Genomic DNA, 21,481 nt, shown 5'->3' with positions numbered 1-21,481 from the left:
GGCAGCTATATCAAAACATGGACCGATATGGTCCATTTACAATACCAACCGACCTACACTAATAAGAAGTAATTGTGCAAAATTTCAAGCGGCTAGCTTTACTCCTTCGGAAGTTTGCGTGCTTTCGACAGACAGACGGACGGATGGACAGACGGACGGACATGGCTAGATCGACATAAAATGTCACGACGATCAAGAATATATATACTTTATGGGGTCTCAGACGAATATTTCGAGTAGTTACAAACAGAATGACGAAATTAGTATACCCCCCATCTTATGGTGGAGGGTATAAAAATAAAAAAATTAAGAAAGCACCTGGCCCAGATGGAATGTCAGCAGGGGTGTTTAAATAAATAACGGCGGCAAGGCCGGACATACTCTTAAGTAGATATTATATGTGTCTTGCCGGAGGTGTTCTCCCAGAATTTTGGAAACAACAGAAGTTGGTATTGATAAGCAAGGGAAAGGAAGACGTATTAACTCCCTCGTCCTGCAGACCTTTGTGTATGCTTAACGGAGCCGCTAAACTACTAGAAAGACTCATAAAGCCTAGACTAAAAGAACCTATAAACACGGAGGACGGTTATCCGCAAGGCAGTACGGCTTCCGTCTGGGAAACTCTACTGTCAACGCACTAAAAGATGTTGTCGCTGAGGTTCTACTAGCACGAGAAAAATCAAATAAGAGCGTGCTAAGGTCGGCCAGGCCGAATCCTATATACCCTCCACCATGGATCGCATTTGTCGAATTCTTTGGGCGGTATCCCTTTTTAGGCAACAAAGAATAACGAATAAGAATAGTTATGCTATTGGATATATATCAAGTTAATTTAAGAATTGCGCCTTGTAGGGGCTCAAGAAGCATAATCGGGAGATGTTTATGTGGGAGCTGTATAAGGCTATAGATCGATTAAGACCAAATTCGACACGTATGTTGAAGGCCATGAAAGAAGCCGTTGTACAAAATTTCAGCAAAATCGGATACAGATTGTGCCCTCTATTGGCTCAAAAAGATCGAAGATCGGTATATATGGCAGCTATATGAGGTTATGAACCGATTTAAACCATACATAGGACAGTTATTGGAAGTCATAACAAAACACTTCATGGAAATTTTCAGCCAAATCGGCTGGGAATTGCGCCCTCTAATGGATCAAGCAGTCAAGAGCCAAGATCGGTATATATGACAGCTATATCAGGTTATGAACCGGGGGTATACGAAAAAAACTTAGCAGGCCAATCACATTTATGGCTACCCTTGATGTGAAAAACGCTTTAAATAGTCTTAGGTGGAAAGACGATAGACGTCCTATAAAGGAAGTTTAAAGTATCAGGGTACCTTTAAAAAGTAATCAAAAGCTACCTTAGAGTTAGATAGAAATTTGGGAATCAGACATCCATCCTGGGCCCGGTCCTGTGGAACATTAGCTACGATGACATCCTACAAATAGAATTGCCTGACGAGACCTTCCCCGTAAGCTACGCAGACGACTATGCGGCAGCCACCCGGCGAAAAACACGGAAGGGGCACAGCGTAGGCTAACACAGGTCATGATCTGCTCGCAGAACTGGCTACACGAACACGGACTAGAGTTGACCACACACAAGACTGAATATGTTTTGTTACCAAACGTCGAATTTCCCTGGAAATAGACATGCAAGTCTACGACGGAGTCATCACCACAAGAAAAGTGGTAAATTACTATGGAAATTCGACTAGATTCCAAACTAACGTTGGGTCCGCGAATAATAATAATAATTCTCCTCTCAAAAAGTGATTGGAAACACAGCCCAAATGAGCTTCTGGCGAACACAGGAGGATAATTACCCAAAAAAAAAAAATTTAATGGAATCAGCACCCTCTTAAACGGATGCGAAATCTAGGCATATCGAAATCGCCATATCGAACCGTTTCGGCTGCTGCGGCGCAGAGGACCGCTTTGCACTTTTCAAGGCGAGAATGAACAATAGGGAACCTAGCCAAGACTATAGAAATGAAATAAGGGAATAGGCGACAACAAAGTGGCAGACACGGTTAGAGAATTAAGCACACGGATCGCAAAACTAGTGTATATAGGAGACATGGGGGATGTAAACTCTTACATAATTCAAATCCTGTCCGGCACGAAAATTTTAGGAAATATTTGCACAAATTGGTGTATGCTTGGAAGCAAGCGATGGAACGGACGAAGGTGTAAGGACCCATTTGAGAGCCAACTCGAAGTAATGTTAAAGCTGTGCCGAGGTGAATTTGATTCTTAACGGTGATAAGGTGGGTTTTTAACCGGTAAGGCGGACTGTAATTCCGACATAACACATAAGTGACGACCTATGCGCATGCAGCAATGCATTTTTCCGTCTTAACCTAAAAAAAAAACAGTAACATTTTGCACAAATATTTTTGTTTATATGAAGATAAAGTGTGGAGGCCACTGTGGTGCAGAGCTTAGCATGCACTATGATGCTGGACGCCAGTGCTCAAAGTTCGACAGAACATACTTCTCACTTCTCTGTTTCTTAATGGAATGTTTGTGTGCGAATTTGTATTTTTACTTTTGTTTAGTGTACATTGTTGTTGTTGTAGCCATATTCGCTGTAGGTTAGGTTACGTTAAAAATTTGCAGATATTAATCCGCCCCTTTCCACATGGACATATACCTAAGCCACTAATCAGCTTGTTGTGCACTCTGAAAACTAACAAGTAAAAGCGTGCTAAGTTCGGCCGGGCCGAATCTTATATACCCTCCACCATGGATCGCATTTGTCGAGTTCTTTTCCCGGCATCTCTTCTTAGGCAAAAAAGGATATAAGAAAAGAGTTGCTCTGCTATTAAAACGATATCAAGATATGGTCCGGTTCGGACCACAATTAAATTATATGTTGGAGACCTGTGTAAAATTTCAGCCAATTCGTATAAGAATTGCGCCCATTGGGGCTCACGAAGTAAAATAGAGAGAACGATTTATATGGGATCTGTATCGGGCTATAGACCGATTCAGACCATAATAAACACGTTTGTTGATGGTCATGAGAGGATCCGTCGTACAAAATTTCAGGCATATCGGTAATAATAATTGCGACTTCTAGGGGTCAAGAAGTCAAGATCCCAGATCGGTTTATATGGCAGCTATATCAGGTTATGAACCGATTTGAACCTTATTTGACACAGTTGTTGAAAGTAAAAATAAAATACGTCATGCAAAATTTCAGCCAAATCGGATAGGAATTGCGCCCTCTAGAAGCTCAAGAAGTCAAATACCCAGATCTGTTTATATGACAGCTATATCAGGTTATGGACCGATTTAAACCATACTTGGCACAGTTGTTGGATATCATAACGAAATACTTGGTGCCAAAAATTCATTCCAATCGGATAAGAATTGCGCACTCTAGAGGCTCAAGAAGTCAAGACCCACGATCGGTTTATATGGCAGCTATATCAGGTTATAAACCGATTTGAACCATACTTGGCACAGTTGTTGGGTATCATAACAAAACACGTCGTGCGAAATTCCATTTCAATCGGATAAGAATTGCGAGGCTCAAGAAGTCAAGACCCAAGATCGGTTTATATGGCAGCTATATCAGGTTATGAACCGATTTGAACCATACTTGGCACAGTTGTTGAATATAATAACAAAACACGTCGTACAAAATTTCATTTCAATCGGATAAGAATTGCGCACTCTAGAGGCTCAAGAAGTCAAGACCCAAGATCGGTTTATATGGCAGCTATATCAGGTTATGGACCGATTTTAACCATACTTAGCACAGTTGTTGGATATCATAACAAAACATGTCGTGCGAAATTCCATTTCAATCGGATAAGAATTGCGCCCTCTAGAAGCTCAAGAAGTCAAGACCCAAGATCGGTTTATATGGCAGCTATATCAGGTTATGAACCGATTTGAACCATACTTGGCACAGTTGTTGGATATCATAAAAAAACACGCCGTACAAAATTTCATTCGAATCGGATAAGAATTGCGCACTCTAGAGGCTCAAGAAGTCAAGACCCAAGATCGGTTTATATGGCAGCTATATCAGGTTATGGACCGATTTCAAACATACTTGGCACAGTTGTTGGATATCATAAAAAAACACGCCGTACAAAATTTCATTCGAATCGGATAAGAATTGCGCACTCTAGGGGCTCAAGAAGTCAAGACCCAAGATCGGTTTATATGGCAGCTATATCAAAACATGGACCGATATGGCCCATTTACAATACCAACCGACCTACACTAATAAGAAGTATTTGTGCAAAATTTCAAGCGGCTAGCTTTACTCCTTCGGAAGTTAGCGTGCTTTCGACAGACAGACGGACGGACGGACGGACGGACAGACGGACGGACATGGCTAGATCGACATAAAATGTCACGACGATCAAGAATATATATACTTTATGGGGTCTCAGACGAATATTTCGAGTAGTTACAAACAGAATGACGAAATTAGTATACCCCCCATCTTATGGTGGAGGGTATAAAAAGTAACCTCGAAAACAAAATTTTTAGTTAGGAATTACGTGCTACTTGCAAAATTCTTAATCCTTTCCAAACTAAAATCCTTAATCCTTTCCATACCACTACCCGAAGTTGCTACATGTCTGGTATCGTGTCCCCACCTAAGTACCTGTTTCTTTTTGTCGCGAAACCCGAAAGGCTTCGGGTTAACCAAGTTTATCGACGGCAGTTCTCTGGCCCTTACAGCCAAATCGTCTGCCCTCTCATTTCCCCTTACTCCGTTATAGCCCGGCACACAAACGATGCGGATTGTGCCATCCTCAGAGAAGGCGTTAATCTCCTTCTTACACTGCAAGACTGTTCGTGACCTTACCGTCCTGGTTGATATTGCCCTTATGGTTATTTTACTGTCAGTAAAGATGACCACACTCAACATCCTCGCATTAGTACCACACCGCCTCACGCATTCCGTGATCGCCCGGATCTCTACCTGTAGGACCGTATTATGGTCAGGCAGTCTAAAACAGGTCTTAGTCCCTGGGTTCTAATGCAGACCCCCAGGCCCACTTTGTCCCCTAGCTTTGATCCATCCGTGTAACTTCATCTTCCAGACTACAATACTAGTTCACTGTAAGTATACAGATTGATTCTGATGCCACTGTAGCACAGAGTTTGCAAAGCCTCTGAAAACGTGGGTCCGAATACTGACTAGAACATCAGTAAAAATTGTTCAGCGGTGATTAACCCGTTGTAAAACTGGCGACATTTGTGCGGCTGTACTGCGGCACGCCTTCGAAGAAAAAGTGCCACAGCTTTCCAGCTGTTCTCTTTGCTACACATCTTCGTTGTTAGGCTTTTTTTCACCTACTTACTCTTCTATCCAAAATTTGCACTTGAACATTCCATTAAGGAAAAGCGGGGATATTTCTCTCATGTCAATGAGTGTTGTTCGATACAATGTTTATGGTGGACGTTTGCTTCACCTTTCTTTCTACCCATTCATAGTCGTATGTTGGGGATGAGCTTAAAGGTCCATCTGTCTTGCGTGTCATTATTCCATCTTGACTGCCAAATGCTCAGTGTGTATTTTCGAAGATCTTCCAATATGGACTCCTGTTGGCGGTTCAGGTTGACGTTATATATTTTCATCCACTCCAAGGCCTGTAGGTTATTGGCGCCAAACCGGCAATAACGATTACTGTGGGTTCAGAAAAATCTCGCTTCATGAAGAAGAATACTAATGCAGGTCTCAATAATTATCTTGCGGATGCCTGGTAGGGGTCCTCCGATGTTCGCCCTTATTGGACCGTTATGTTCGTCGCTTTTGTTGCCGCGTCCTGCATCTGAGCTGTAAACGTCAGTTTAGTGTCGAGTCGTAGCGCTATGTGTTTCATGTTCTTTCTAGTAGGTAAGACGACGTCCTAAATTCGCATGTCTACAACACAGCAGATGTTCTAGATCTTCTTCCTCGACGTTCTCACAGCTTATGCAAAAGTCGTTACTGACAACCTTCAGTCTGTCAGCATGTGACCTGCCATGACGGACAGAATGACTGAGACGTCTGTTCTAGCCAGTGGCAGCAAAGCGGTAGACCTCTTCAAGTCTAGATTAGGCCACATAGTTTGGGAATGCTCACAGTCCCCCCTCGTTGTCCTTCGGGCCTGGTCCTGAAAACTTAGTTTAGATGTCGCCAGGGGCGTACCCACAGATTCCAGTTTCCCTGAAATGTGGAAGGTAGTTCCTAGTCTTGCAAATTCAAACGGTTCTGTCAGTGGTACTTTTTATCAAAAAGCGGCTCAGGTAGGGTGTTATCCACACTGCCTGGAACTTTGGATATTGTATGAGGGATAAAACAGTGTCCGTAGCCGCCACATGACCAAAGAGAAAGATCCCTTAACCTCACGGCAGTAAAATTTGAGATTTGTCTAGCCACAATGTCCAGAGGCATAATATGTAGCATTAAATTATATGCATCAGATGGTGTCGTCCTCAGTGCGGCTGTGATGCACAAACAAGCCATCCTTTTGATCCGGTTAAGTATTGAGCAGTAGGTGGATTTTTGAAGCGCCGTCCACTAGACCACAACACCATATAGCATAATAGGTTTGACAACTGCAGTTGTGCAATGCATAACACGCGGTCTAAACCCCCGACTTTTGCCAATGGCTCTCGTGCAGGTGTATAGGGCAAGAGTGGCCTTTCTTGCCTTTTCCAAAATGTTGGAACTACTGAAAAGAACTACTTCTGTCTTGCACGGATTTATACCCAAACCACTTTAGTGTGGTCTACGCCCAATTCGCTGTTGGACAAAGAGCTTCCTGAAGTATATCTCTTAGAGTGCTGGGAAACTTTAACCTAATCTCAATTGCCACGTCATCAGTTTTTACACCTTTTTCTTCCAGAGACAATAATATATTGTTAAAGGCTATATTCCAAAGTAGAGGAGACAGTACACCTCCTTTAGGTGTTCCTCTGCGGACCCATCTTATTAGATCCACAGATCTCAAGCCTGCCGTAATGAATCTTTTAGTATGTTAGTTACTAATAAACTTTCTTACGGTAGAGTTGATGCCTAGAAACTCCAACTCCGTCATGATTGACGTCTCAAGCATTGAAAGCACCTTCAATGTCAAGAAATTCTACAATTGCATATTTCTTGACAGCGAGATAACCCTCTATATAGCCGACTAGGTCGTGAAGGGCTGTTTAAGTGGATTTGCCTTTACTAAAGGGTGATTTTTTTGAGGTTAGGATTTTCATGCATTAGTATTTGACAGATCACGTGGGATTTCAGACATGGTGTCAAAGAGAAAGATGCTCAGTATGCTTTGACATTTCATCATGAATAGACTTACTAACGAGCAACGCTTGCAAATCATTGAATTTTATTACCAAAATCAGTGTTCGGTTCGAAATGTGTTCATTCACCGTAACGTTGCGTCCAACAGCATCTTTGAAAAAATACGGTCCAATGATTCCACCAGCGTACAAACCACACCAAACAGTGCATTTTTCGGGATGCATGGGCAGTTCTTGAACGGCTTCTGGTTGCTCTTCACTCCAAATGCGGCAATTTTGCTTATTTACGTAGCCATTCAACCAGAAATGAGCCTCATCGCTGAACGGTGAATGAACACTTTTCGAACCGAATACTGATTTTGGTAATAAAATTCAATGATTTGCAAGCGTTGCTCGTTAGTAAGTCTATTCATGATGAAATGTCAAAGCATACTGAGCATCTTTCTCTTTGACACCATGTCTGAAATCCCACGTGATCTGTCAAATACTAATGCATGAAAATCCTAACCTCAAAAAAATCACCCTTTATATGCATGCTGTTGCCGCGACTGTCGATCTCCAGGAATCGTTGCTCTAAGATATATTTTCATCAACCTCTCAAGAGTCTTCAGCATTAATGATGATAGACTAATAGGGCGAAAATCTTTCTTCTTCGTGTGGTAAGGTTTTCCTGCTTTCGTAATGAAAATGACCTTTGTGTCTCTCCATCTCACAGGTGTATATGATATTTTTATCAAAGTATATCTCCCTAAGCCAAGGAACCAGTCTTTCAGACACAGCTTGTTTTCCAACTGGATTTACATTATAGGGTCTGGCGACTTAAAGGAGTCGAAACTTCATATCGCCCAAATGATTTTTAGATCTTATTATAACCTGCTGGAGTCGTCGTTGCGCCTCGTTCGTATTTGTTGCTGTAAGGTCGTCTGACCATCCAACCTTTGCTGGCATCTCCATCTTCAGTATTCCGTTGTAGCTGACATTCTATAGGTTGGGCGCAAGTATGGAAACTTGCGCAGCGCTCGAAGTAACATCATACCCATATGATGCTGTAGAACAGCAACCGGTCTTCTAGATAATTTATATTCTGATGTTGTAGCGATCGAATAGTCTAATGCGAGACAGGTCTCGCATCTATAGTCCCAGTATTCCGTTATAGCTGACATTCGACAGGTCGGACCCAAGTATTGAACCTTGTGCAGAGCTCGAAGTAACATCATACCTCCCCATACCCTAGGTGGATGTGTAGAACAGCAACCGGTTTTCTAGATAATTTATCTTCTGATGTTGTAGCGATCGAATAGTCTAATGCGAGACAGGTACAAAGAATACTAAAGCGACAAATCTGAGTCACATAAAAACACATCTGACGGTTTACGCAAACATTGAAGACTGAAACTTGAATTATCTGATATAGTGTAGAAATTGAAGAATACGCGAACGGGCTAAAGCTCATGGAGAAATTAAATTCACTCGTCTCTGGTGTCCACAGCCTGCATTCCGCCCTGGTCACCTTAGTAAGTAAGAAGTACATATTTGAGTTTACAGATAAAAATAGTCTGAATCTGTCACTTCATTTCACTGTACCTAAACTGAATGCGATACAATCGGTAACACATGTTCTTGCAACATGCTGCCTCGAAAAGAAAAACGGGAAGAGTTGAAAGACAAGAACTGATTTTAGCCACTAATTCAGCATTTCTTAGCCAATATAAAAGAAAACTTGGTGGCAAACATATCGTATTTCTATTGGCCATATATTCTAGCATAACATGGTTTCACTTAAGTGGCCGCTGCCATAAGTTCGACTGGCTGTTTGTCCATACTTTTCGAACAGGGCAAAATGTCCATATTTCTTCTGTATTTCAGTCACGTTCACATGATATGCGACATTTGAACTATACTCTGTCGTTTCAGTTTGAAGTTATCTCCTCTTTGTTTCATCCTGCACATACCCCCTTCCTGATTAGAGCGCAGAATGCAAGACCATCAGACGTAACTAATGGAAAACAACTGAAGAAAAGTTGCTGCACAACTACAGAGACGAGAAAATGAGATAAATATTGTGACTTTTTGCCAAAGTCATCAAAATATGGTGCAGTTTCCACTCCATTCGTCGAATGGCAAGGTAGGAGGAAAGCTAGGAAGGATGACCGAAGAGTGAGAGGGGAGTTTACAATCGGATGTGAAAACTAAAGACACATTAGTCAGAAGTCATTAAATTTGCAAGAGGAATTTGAAAACTTTGCAAAATGTTAACACTCGGTCGTACATAAAGTCTTGTGGTCATTACCAGCATTTATGGTCATTAATAAATGCACATGTGTTGCTGTTGTTGGTACTTTCGGTGTATCATCATTACCTAGACTTCATTAGTAAAATATTGAAATATCTTTCATACTATACATGAAGTAAAAAAGTACTGATGAATGTTTATGATAAAAAAACAACTATTTTTTCTGTAACTTTATGTAGCATTTACTTATTATTTCTTCAACAAAGTATGCATACGTTATAATTATCTGCAGAAGAAATGGAAGTTATACTCTTGCATTCTTTTACAATAATGTTTTTGAATACAAATTATTGATTGAACTTCCTGAGCCCAAGGAAGGCGTATCTTTACAAATGGAGTTTTAATTGGTCATATTTTGATTTCGAAAGGCCATTTTTCTTCTTCAGAAGCTGAGAGAGGTCAAAACACTTTGACCAAGCCATGGCCATTCCCTATTTTAGCTTTAGGTAGTATGTATACCAGCCTTTCATTAACCGCCGATGGACTCATAGTAACTGATAAAACTCCTTAAGTCACCACTTTTTGTAAACCAACAAGGTTATTTTAAAATCTCAGTGCAGTTTCTGAATTCAAGAAATGCTCTCGACTCGGTAGGTTATATGGCCATATTGCTAAATGGTTCAAATTACCCGTGGTTTGAAATACACAAATATTCCAGGAAATTCTCAAGCAGATGAATTTGCAGCACTGGAAATAAGTTTAAATGCTCTGGAATTTTAAGTCAACCGTTGAGTGGGCGGACGTGATTCCATTTCGCTTCTCGCTCTGTATCTCAGAATAAGTACCTATTCAGCAGTAGGCTCAAAATGGACTCCAAAGACTCAACAGCTGCGGTGGTGGCATCAGACCGAAACATGTTGTCGGCCACTTCTATAGGAGCTATGTCTTTTCAACTGCAGTCAAGAGTAAGTCAGACTAATAAATCAAGAGACGAAAAAACAAGAGGGATGCGCAGTTCGTCCCAAGCCTTTAAGTAAAGGGCGTGTTTCCGATTCAGATTCAGACAGCGACAGTGTCTACGAAACCATCATCACAGAATAATCGATAGATGAGGACAGGGCGGGCGTAATTACAGGATGGTGGAAGATATAGAACTGACATTCCAAGTACTTTTACGGAAGCTGGAAAGAGGACTAGTTCTCCTGAAGAGATTTACACCGCTAAGGCGATGAAGAAAACAGGTAAAAAGGCGTTAAGTTCAGCCGGGCCGGGCCGGGATACTCACCACCTCAGGTATATATGTAAACCACCTTTCGTCAAAATTCGATGAAAAATGCATTCCTTGTGACCATAGCAGTTATATTAAAATATGTTGCGATTTGAACCAAATACTTATAAGTACAAGTCATTATTCAATTGTGTATAACAAAATATTGGTCCTTTTAGTAGCTATATCTAAAAATAAACCGATCTGACCCATATACGATACCGATGTGGAAAAGCCTAACATAAGTCACAGTGTCAAATTTCAGTAAAATCGGATTATAAATACGCCTTTTAAGGGGCCAAGACTTCAAATCGAGATATCAGTCTATATGGCAGCTATTTTCAAATCTGGACCAATATGGGCCAAGTTACAGAAACATTTCGAAGAGCCAAACACAACTCACTGTCCCAAATTTCGGCTACATCGGACAATAAATGCGCCGTTTATGGGCATAAAGCTTTAAATCAAGAGATAGGTCTTTATGCCAGCTGTATGCAAATATTGATCGAATATACCCCCATACTTCGGTGGTGGGTATTAAAAGAGCTCCCCGCTTTCAGGTACTGTGGGAAGACCAAGCCAGCCCTTCAGCAATGGAGACTCCAGTGTCCTGCGGAGGATGACACGGCTTCTGAGGCTTCATGGTGGACTGGGACTTCCAAAAGGATGCCACAGTCATCACGCAAGGGAAAGATGATCGCTGAGAAAGATAAGGAGCCGTCATCTTACGCAAGAGTGTCAAGGAAACGCAACAGGGAGAGATGGCTTATGCAGTCATTGATATTGGCTGTGCATCCGGTAGGATTCAACCAGATCGTCAATCCCAGGTGAGGCATTTGGTGAACGAACGGGTTGTTTATCATGTGTGGAACTCTGAAGGGTGTCCACCCCAACAAATTATGAGCTGCGAGTATAGGGAGGACATCTAAAAGCTGCACTTTGCGTGACAAATCAATGAGTGCTGTCCGATTCAATTTTAAGCTCAATGATAAGGGACCTCCTTTTTACAGCCGGGTCCGAACGGCGTGCCGCAGAGCGACACCTCTTTGGGGAGAAGTTTTCACTTGGCAAAGTATCTCACAAATGTCGTCAGCATTAGGAGGGGATAAACACCCAGAAAGATGACCACAAGTCCACAGCCAAATTCATGCCTCGTGTTATGGCAGCTATAGTATAGTTCATAACCGTTTGGTGTTGTAGTGACGCCAGTCTATCGTAAGGTGGTAATATCTGCCTTGTACTTAGGTTAGGTACATCCGACCTATAGAAAGACCGTACATTTCGGGGAGTCCGTTTTTACTATTTCTTTGTTTCTCATAGTGATTCTTATAGTTTTCGGGGGGCGGGTTACTGGCCCAGCGCCCAAACGCGTGGGTTTTGTGGGATCACACATGTATCCCTCGCTGTCGCCAGCCGCTTGCTCCAAGATCCGACACTCGCCTCTGGCAGCCCCTAATCTGGGAACAGACGCTGATGTTGGCCATTGGTTATTTGAAGGCACCAATAACTCGTCTTGTCATCTCCAGCACTCAATATTTAATTAAGAGCCAGTGTCACCAGACTTCTCACTGAGACTCTCCTCTCCTCTGTCCGCGGCCGAATTTGCAGCTGCTCTGTGTAAAAATGAAGCTTTTTACTATCCGAAACCTGTGGATGCCCCCGGTAGCTTTCAGCTAAGCTTCCCGTGATAACCATAGACACCACACAAGTCGGAGCTAAAAGTTCTAACCTGTGTCGTGCTCATAGTTCTCCCGTGTTGGCCGGTTTCGTTGCAATTTGTTACAGTGAGTTGTGTTAGGCCCCTCGACATTCTTCTTTAATTTGGCCCAGATCGGTCAAGATTTGGATATAGCTGCCATATAGACCTATCTCTCGATTTAAGGTTTTGGCCCCTTAAAGGCGCATTCAATTTCCGATGTCGCCGAAATTTGGTACAGTGAGTTAAGTTCAGCCCCTTGACATATTTCTGCAATTTGGCCTAGATCGATCAAGATTTGGATATAGCTGCCATATTGTCCGATATCTCGATTTAGAGTCTTGGTCCCATAAAAGGCGCATTTATGATTCGATTTCACTGAAATTTGACACAGTGACTTATGTTAGGCTATTCGACATCAGTGTCGTATATGGTTCAGATCGGTTTATTTTAAGATATAGCTACTAAAAAGACAAACATGTTGTTATACACAATTGAACAATGACTTGTACTTATTAATATTTGGTCCAAATCGATATAGCTGCTATGGGGCATAATATTTATATGCCTTTTTCACCGGATTTTGACGAAAGGTGGATTACATATATACCCGAGGTGGTGGGATATCCAAAGTTCGGCCCGGCCGCCTTTTTACTTGTTTTGTAACGAAATATCCTTGAAATTGATGACTTGAAAAACACGATTTTTCTTTAATTGTTCTAAGAGTAACCCCTCCTAGAATTATTTTTGAAAATATAATAAACTTTTAACTGGTATATTTTTAAATTTTCCAAGTCGAAGGTTTTCACAGTAAATTTTCTTTAAGACCTGCAGAGTCACAAAAGGATATTTGGTATTAAATTACCAGTGCAAAATTGTTTGCTATGCTCTAGGGTATTTTGTTTAGAAATGTCGCCTTGAATGCAATGTTTAGTGTCTTGTTTGCCTTGATTAAGGACATTTTTGGCCATTGGTTTCCTGGGAATAGAATTGTACGTCATTGTTTTATCGTTTCCTAGAAAATTGTTACCATAAATTCACATTTAACTAACATGAGCTAAGAGAAATGTTTGTATGGGTTGCAAGCACCTAAAAATATCAGTGTATGTGTGTGCGAGTGTGCAAACAAATATGTATGTATTTAGAGCTTTGAAACTGCTGTGCCTACCCAGCGGTGGAGTTTATGCCCTTAGAAGGCTTCTTTTCAGGTCTGTCTATACATTCCAGGGGCTTGCTTAGCCCCTTGCATCTTCTTTTCCATTTTACAAAGGGTGAGCCAGAAATTCAGGCCTTATCGTTTTCATAAAAAGGGTCTTCACCAGTCCTTAATATAGAGACTGATATGCAACGAAAAGAAATAGAAACAAGTAAAAGCGTGCAAAGTTCGTCCGGGCCGAATCTTATATACCCTCCACCATGGATCGCATTTGTCGAGTTCTTTTCCCGGCATCTCTTCTTAGGCAAAACAGGATATAAGAAAAGATTTGCTCTGCTATTAGAGCGATATTAAGATATGGCCCGGCTTTGACCACAATTAAATTATATGTTGGAGACCTGTGTAAAATGTCAGCTAATTCGATTAAGAATTGCGCCCTTTGGGGGCTCAAGAAGAAAAATAGAGAGATCGATTTATATGGGAGCTGTATCGGCCTATAGACCGATTCAGACCATAATAAATACGTATGTTGATGGTCGTGGGAGGATCCGTCGCACAAAAATTCAGGCAAATCGGATAATAATTGCGACCTCTAGAGGCTCAAGAAGTCAAGATCCCAAATCGGTTTATATGGCAGCTATATCAGGTTATGAACCGATTTGAACCTTATTTGACACAGTTGTTGAAAAAAAAATTCAGCCAAATCGGATAGGAATTGCGCCCTCTAGAAGCTCAAGAAGTAAAGACCCAAGATCTGTTTATATGACAGCTATATCAGGTTATAAACTGATTTGAACCATACTCGGCACATTTGTTGAATATCATAACAAAACACGTCGTGCAAAATTTCATTCCAATTGGATAAGAATTGCGCACTGTAGAGGCTCAAGAAGTCAAGACCCAAGATCTGTTTATATGACAGCTATATCAAGTTAAGGACCGATTTGAACCATACTCGGCACAGTTGTTGAATGTCGTAACAAAACACGTCGTGCAAAGTTTCATCCTAATTGGATAAGAATTGCGCACGAATTGCGGTTTATATGGCAGCTATGTCAAAACATGGACCGATATAGCCCATTTATAATACCAACCGACCTAATAAGAAGTATTTGTGCAAAATTTCAAGCAGCTAGCTTTACTCCTTCGGAAGTTAGCGTGCTTTCGACAGACAGACGGACGGACATGGCTAGATCGACATAAAATGTCGCGACGATCAAGAATATATATAATTTATGGGGTCTCAGGCGAATATTTCGAGTAGTTACAAACAGAATGACGAAATTAGTATACCCCCCATCCTATGGTGGAGGGTATAATAAAAGATCGATGGTTAAGTTTAGTTGGTATTAAAAGGGTAGCGGTAAGCTTTATTAAATAAATTCACCATAAAAGGGGGTAAACAAGATTACCTTTGAATAATTACTACAAGATGTAATTAAAACCACGAAAGAATGGACTGTAGGGTTTAAGCGAACGATAACGAGTGATAACAATTATAAGATGGATAAAGGTGGCGGGCCAAGCATTAGAAAAAGGGTTAGTTATTCGTTAGAATCTGACAATTTAACTACAAAGTTGCACTTAAAGGGAGTAGAAAGATTCTAACGAGTATTTCAATCAAGCTAAGGTCAATAAACCCAGATCAAACAAATATACGAAATTAAAACCGAATGTGATAATTAAACTTAAACAGAGACATTATACAGGCGTGTAAATGAGAACTGCTTTATATTTACTGGAAAATAAACCCTTCTAAAGCTCTTATCAAGTTCGTATTAAAAGCATTAAGGTACAAACAAAACGATTTTATTGAAAATTAATTTCTTAAATTAAAAAACCAGTAAGGGTATTATAAAGTCGGGCGGTGTCGACTTTATATTACCCTACACCTACCCTATAAGTACAAAGTGAGAGCTATTTCTAATTCTGAACCAATTTTGCTGGGCCTCAGAGGATGTTTTCAGATGGGTTATTAAACAATCCGTATCAAATTTCGAGCAAATATGTTCAAACTGTAATAACTACGGTTGACAAATGACAACACTATTGCATATTACCCAAAATCTGACGAACATGGGAGCTATATCTATCTGAACTGATTTTCAGACAACTTCTCAGATATTGTGTAGTTGTAGAAGAAAGTGTTGAGCAATTTTGGCAAAATTGGTCAAAAAATGCGCTTGCAGTGGCTCTAGAAGTGAAGATCGGGTAATATACATTTATTGAAGCTATATCTAAATCTGAACCGATTTCTATGAAATTTACCAGTAATGTCGAAAGTTAGAAGAAAATCCCTCTTGCCAAATTACGAGAGAATCGCTTAACAAATGAGCATTTTATTCCAATATTTCTCAAAATCGGACGAACAGTATACAGGAGCTATACATAAATCTAAACTGATTTCAGGCAAACCTCTAAGATACTGCGATAGTCGTCAAGGAAAGCGTTATGTAAAATTTTGGCAAAATAGCCAATAAATGCGCTTGCAGTGGCTCTAGGTGTGAAAATCGGGCAATATATGTATATGATAGCTATATCCTAATCTCAACCGATTTACATAAAACTCACCAGTAATGTCGAGAATCAAGAGAAAATTCTTCCTGCCAAATTTGGAGAGAATCGGTTTTATTGCATTATTACTGCAACATAAATATGGGAGCTATATTCAAATCTGTACCGATTTTTTCCAATTTCAATAGACTTCGTCTCTTGGCCGAAAACATGCCAGTACCAAATTTTAAGGCGATCGGAAGAAAACTGTGATTTGTACTTTGTACATAAATTAACATGGACAGACGGACGGACAGACAGACGGACATGGCTAAATCGATTCAGAAAGTGATTCTGAGTCGATCGGTATACTTGTCAATGACTCTATATCTCATCCTTCTGGGTGTTTCAAACAAATGTACTAAGTTAAAATATCCTGTATCACAGTAGGGGTGTAGGGTATAAATACTTTATGACTATTTTAGTACACCCCCTTGAAATATATTTTATTGCCGAAAGTTCTCCCGCGATGACATAAAAGCATATAATGCCAATATGATATTACTTGAAGAGTTTTTATACCCACCACCTTAGGATGGGGGTATACTAATCTAGTCATTCAGTTTGTAACACCTCGAAATTTTCGTCTAGACCCCATAAAGATTTAGATATAGCTCTCATATAAACCGATTTCCGTTATGATTTCTTGAGCCCCGCAATTTTTGTCCGATTTACTCAAATTTTGCAGATTGTGTTCTGTTATGACTTCCAATAGCTGTGTCAAGTACGGTTCAAATCGGTATATAACCTGATATAGCTCCCATATAAACCGATCTCATGATTTGAATTTTTGAGCCCCTGGAAACCGCAATTTTTGTCCGATGTGGCTCAAGTTTTGCAGATAGTGTCCCACTATAACTTCCAATAACTGTGCCAAGTACGATCCACATCGGTATATAGCCTGATATAGCAATTTTTGTCCAATTTGGCTGAAATTTTTCATACTATGTTTTGTTTCGACCTAATACGGTCAAAATCAGTATATAACCTGATATAGTTCCCATGTAAACCGGTGTCTCGATCATCAGTGCTCGGTTCCTAGAAGCTTTAATACTTGCTGGTTTGACACAAGATTGGTTCCCAAGATTCTTCCCGGCCAAACTTAGCACGCTTTTACTTGTTAAAAAAAAAACTTTTCCAATCTTATTTCTATACCCTCCACCATAGGATGGGGGTATACTAATTTCATCATTCTGTTTGTAACACCTCGAAATATGCGTCTAAGACCCCATAAGGTATATATATTCTTGATCGTCATGACACTTTGAGTCGATCTAGCCATGTCCGTCCGTCTGTCTGTCTAAAGCACGCGAACTTTCGACGGAGTCAAGCTAGGCGCTTGAAATTTTGCACAAAAACTTCTTATTAGTGTAGGTCAATTGGGATTGTATATGGGCCAAATCGGTACATGTTTTGATATATCTGCCATATAAACCGATCTTGGGTCTTGACTTTTTGAGCGTCTAAAGGGCGCCATTCTTATCCGATTTGACTGAAATTTTGATGTTTTGGTATCACTCTTAGCAACTGTGCGAAGTATGGTTTAAGTCGGTTCATAACCGTGCTATGTTTAATGACAAAAAAAGGGAAAGAAAACAGAAGGCCTAATACTAATGACGAATCAGAACTAGCGCAGGCCTTATAAACAGAGCACAATGCCATTTAATACTCCTGAATTCGGCAATCATTTTCCTCATTCCGCCGCTGGGTATATCCTGAGAATAAATAAGTTTGTGTTAGTGTGTCTTTGTTATGTCTAGAGCCACTAGTTGCTTTTGCATGGAATCCTTTGGGCTGCTTATATTCTCTTTTTATTGTCCCGAACACTTATAAGCCCATTTTTCCTGGTTTCTCAAGAGTACATTGAACATTTCCTCCATTGTTTGCTTATTACTGAGTCTTCGTAGGAAAATCTAATCGGACCAACGAAAGCTTATAAAATATGCAATCTTGTTACTAGCAAAAGCATTTCTTGCCTTCTATAAATTGAAGGTTTACCTGGAAGTTATGGGATTTTATGTAACGCCTGCAATTTAGAAGTATGTATTACCGTATGTCCTGATAGTTTTATGTTTCACATGGTCATCAAATCTAAAGTGTTGAACTTAATCGAAAACTGTGCAAAGTTATCTAAAATTCAAAAGACAAAATATCTTTTAGAACGTGAAATGAAAGTTCAAATAGTATCCTAATTAAAAAAAAACTTGTAGAAAGTGCATTATATTGGGTTGCCCAAAAAGTAATTGCGGATTTTTCATATAGTCGGCGTTGACAAATTTTTTCACAGTTTGTGACTCTGTAATTGCATTCTTTCTTCTGTCAGTTATCAGCTGTGTCTATTAGCTTGCTTTAGAAAAAAAGTGTAAAAAGTATATTTGATTAAAGTTTATTCCAAGTTTTATTAAAAATGCATTTACTTTCTTTTAAAAAATCCGCAATTACTTTTTGGCAACCCAATATAATCAATTTTAAAAATTTGAAATTTGTACTTCAACGATTATATGGCAATCCAGTGATTTGTGCGACAAGCTCAATGAATGAATGACATTTATTCACATTTATAAATGTAAACTGTAGCCAGTCTCTTTGATATGTTAGTCTTAGCTTCATGTTTTGTATGATAGGATTTTGCCAAATGTACAATTCATTAAAATACGCAAGTATGACAAAGAACAAGTAAAAACGTGTTAAGTTTCGGATGGGGTACCTAGGGGAGCTGTCGCACCCTAAAACCTACCAAACATATATTCAGATCAATCACGACAATATGGAACTCATATGAAAGGTATTTAGGATAAGAAAACGTATTTGATATCCAATTGTCGGACGAAGTGCTAGGGGGACCACCCCAAGCCCCAAAACATCCCTAAATCGGACATATTGACCGACCATGGCAATATGGGACTCAAATGAAAGGGATTTGCGAGTAGAATACGAATCTGTAATCCAAATGTGGGACCACGTTTCTGGGGGTCCACCCCTTCAACAAAATACCCCCCAAACAGGACTTATTAACTGACCATGGGAATATGAGGCTTAAATAAAAGGTATTTGAATGTAGAATACGAATCTGATATACAAATATGGGACCAAGTGTTTGGGGGGCCGCCTCTCACCAAAAACATCCCCCAAAGGGGACAAATTTACGACTATAGTAATATGGGGCTCAAACGAAAGGTCTTTGGGAGTAAAGTACGACTTTGATATCAATATTCGGGAAAAGTGTCTATGGGGCCACGCCACCCCCACGACACCACCCAAATAGTAAGTATTTTCTGACTATTGCAATATGAGGCTCAAATAGCGCGGGTTTTTAAAGTGCAACACGAATCCGATATATATTTTCAAGGCCCATCCCCCAAAACCCCCCTCAAGCCGGTCATGTTTGCCGACTATGGAAATATGGGGCTCTAATTGAAAGCATGTAGGATCTACTCCCTATATCAACATTAGGGGCCAACTGTCTAGCGAACGTCCCACAACCAGAACAACCCCCAAATAGGACGTATTTTCTCACCGAGACAATTTGGGTCTTAAAGAGAGTGGAGCTGAATATTCATAGTTTGTAGGGCCAATACCCCAAATCGGACATATTTGCTGACTTTTGCAATAAGGAGTTTAAATGAGATTAGAAAACGAATTTGATATCCAATTTTGAGGATAATGGCAAAATGGGGTTGATATAAATATTATATAGATATATGAGAATAGAGCACGTTGCTGTTATTTTTCCGGGCTTAGTGTTTGGGGGACCACTCCAATCCCCCAAACACCCCTAAATCGGCCATATTTACCGACCATGTCAATGTGGAGCTTAAATAAAAGGTTTTGGGGGGTAGAGCAAGAATTGATACCCATTTTCGGGACCAATTTTCTGGGGGTCTACTCCTTTCCCAAAATACGAATTTGATAACCTATTTTGGGGCCATGTGTTTGGGGGACGCCTCATCCTGTAAACTCCTCCTAAGCCAATGGCAATATGGGGTTTAAATAAATGGTATTTGAGAGAAGAGGACGATGCTGATATTTTTTTTTTCGGGCCAAGTATCTGGGGACCACCTCTCCCCCGAAAACACGACTAAATCAGAAATCATGAGAATATGCTGCTGAAATGAAGTATTTTAAGAATGGAGTACACCTTACATTCAAACTTAAATTCGTAGACCAATAAATATCATATGGGATTCAGATAAAGACACTTACATTGTTAAACTCTTAGTCAAGTTAGCATGGTATTTCACTAAAAGATCTTTAATTGTCGAAAATAAATATTCCAAGGAAACTTTTGTTCCATATAAAGTAAAAGAAGGAGCGGCGGAGCGGACCCGGGTCAGCTAGTAGGTACTATAAAGACCAATATTTGGTTATACACAATTGAACAATGACTTGTACTTATAAGTATTTGGTCCAAATCGGAACATATTTCGATATAGCTGCTATGGGGCATAAGGTATGCATTTTTCACCTGATTTTGACGAAAGGTGGTTCGCGTCTATACCCGAGTTGGTGGGTATCCAAAGTTCGGCCCGGCCGAACTTAACGCCTTTTTATTTGTTTCTTTAAGTTATTGTAAGATACAAAAGGCCATACCAGTCATATACGCATTGGTAGAGCAATAACAAAAATTGGAGCGATCTCAGCCACATTAGTTTACCAATGAACGGATCAGGTAGCTTCTTTACAGTAGTAATATTTCACAAGTTTAAATCAACTCTTCCAACACAATTTCAAAAAAATGCCTAAAATAATCATACCAAGTAACAGCCATCCATAAAAAGTAGCACACAGTTTTTTTTCAGCACACTTGTGTAATCAAAACCGCAAATTTTGTTAGCTGAAATATCAGTAAGAAATGTTTGCTGAAACAGCAGTAATGGCTGCTTTCCCATTTTCAGCAGACAAAAACTGCTGTTTTAGCAAATATTTTTGCTGTTTTGAATACCAATTTGGTTGAGTGTATAATGTGATTGTAATTCACAGACATAGGGCCATAACTCAGTCTTCTTACAACTGTTAATTTTTTGTTGGGTCGGTAAACGATATAAACATTTTATGTGATTTCATACAAGTATTGGCATTGATATATCCATACCCAGTACTTTTAAAATTTCGCATGCAATCAATTATAAATGAGTCATAAGCAGTTGCCACATTGAATTATTAGTCTTTTTCACTACATTTGACATTTTATATTATTAAAATAATTTCTTAATCTTCATTTATCTCGACTGATACATTTCTCCCATAGGTTTGGTGTGAGTTTGCATGTATGTGAAATCACGACAACGCCAATATCTCAAATTCTTCGG

This window comes from Stomoxys calcitrans, chromosome 4 (genome assembly GCF_963082655.1).
Source record: "Stomoxys calcitrans chromosome 4, idStoCalc2.1, whole genome shotgun sequence".
NCBI lineage: Eukaryota > Metazoa > Arthropoda > Insecta > Diptera > Muscidae > Stomoxys > Stomoxys calcitrans.
This window is presented reverse-complemented; position numbering follows the sequence as displayed.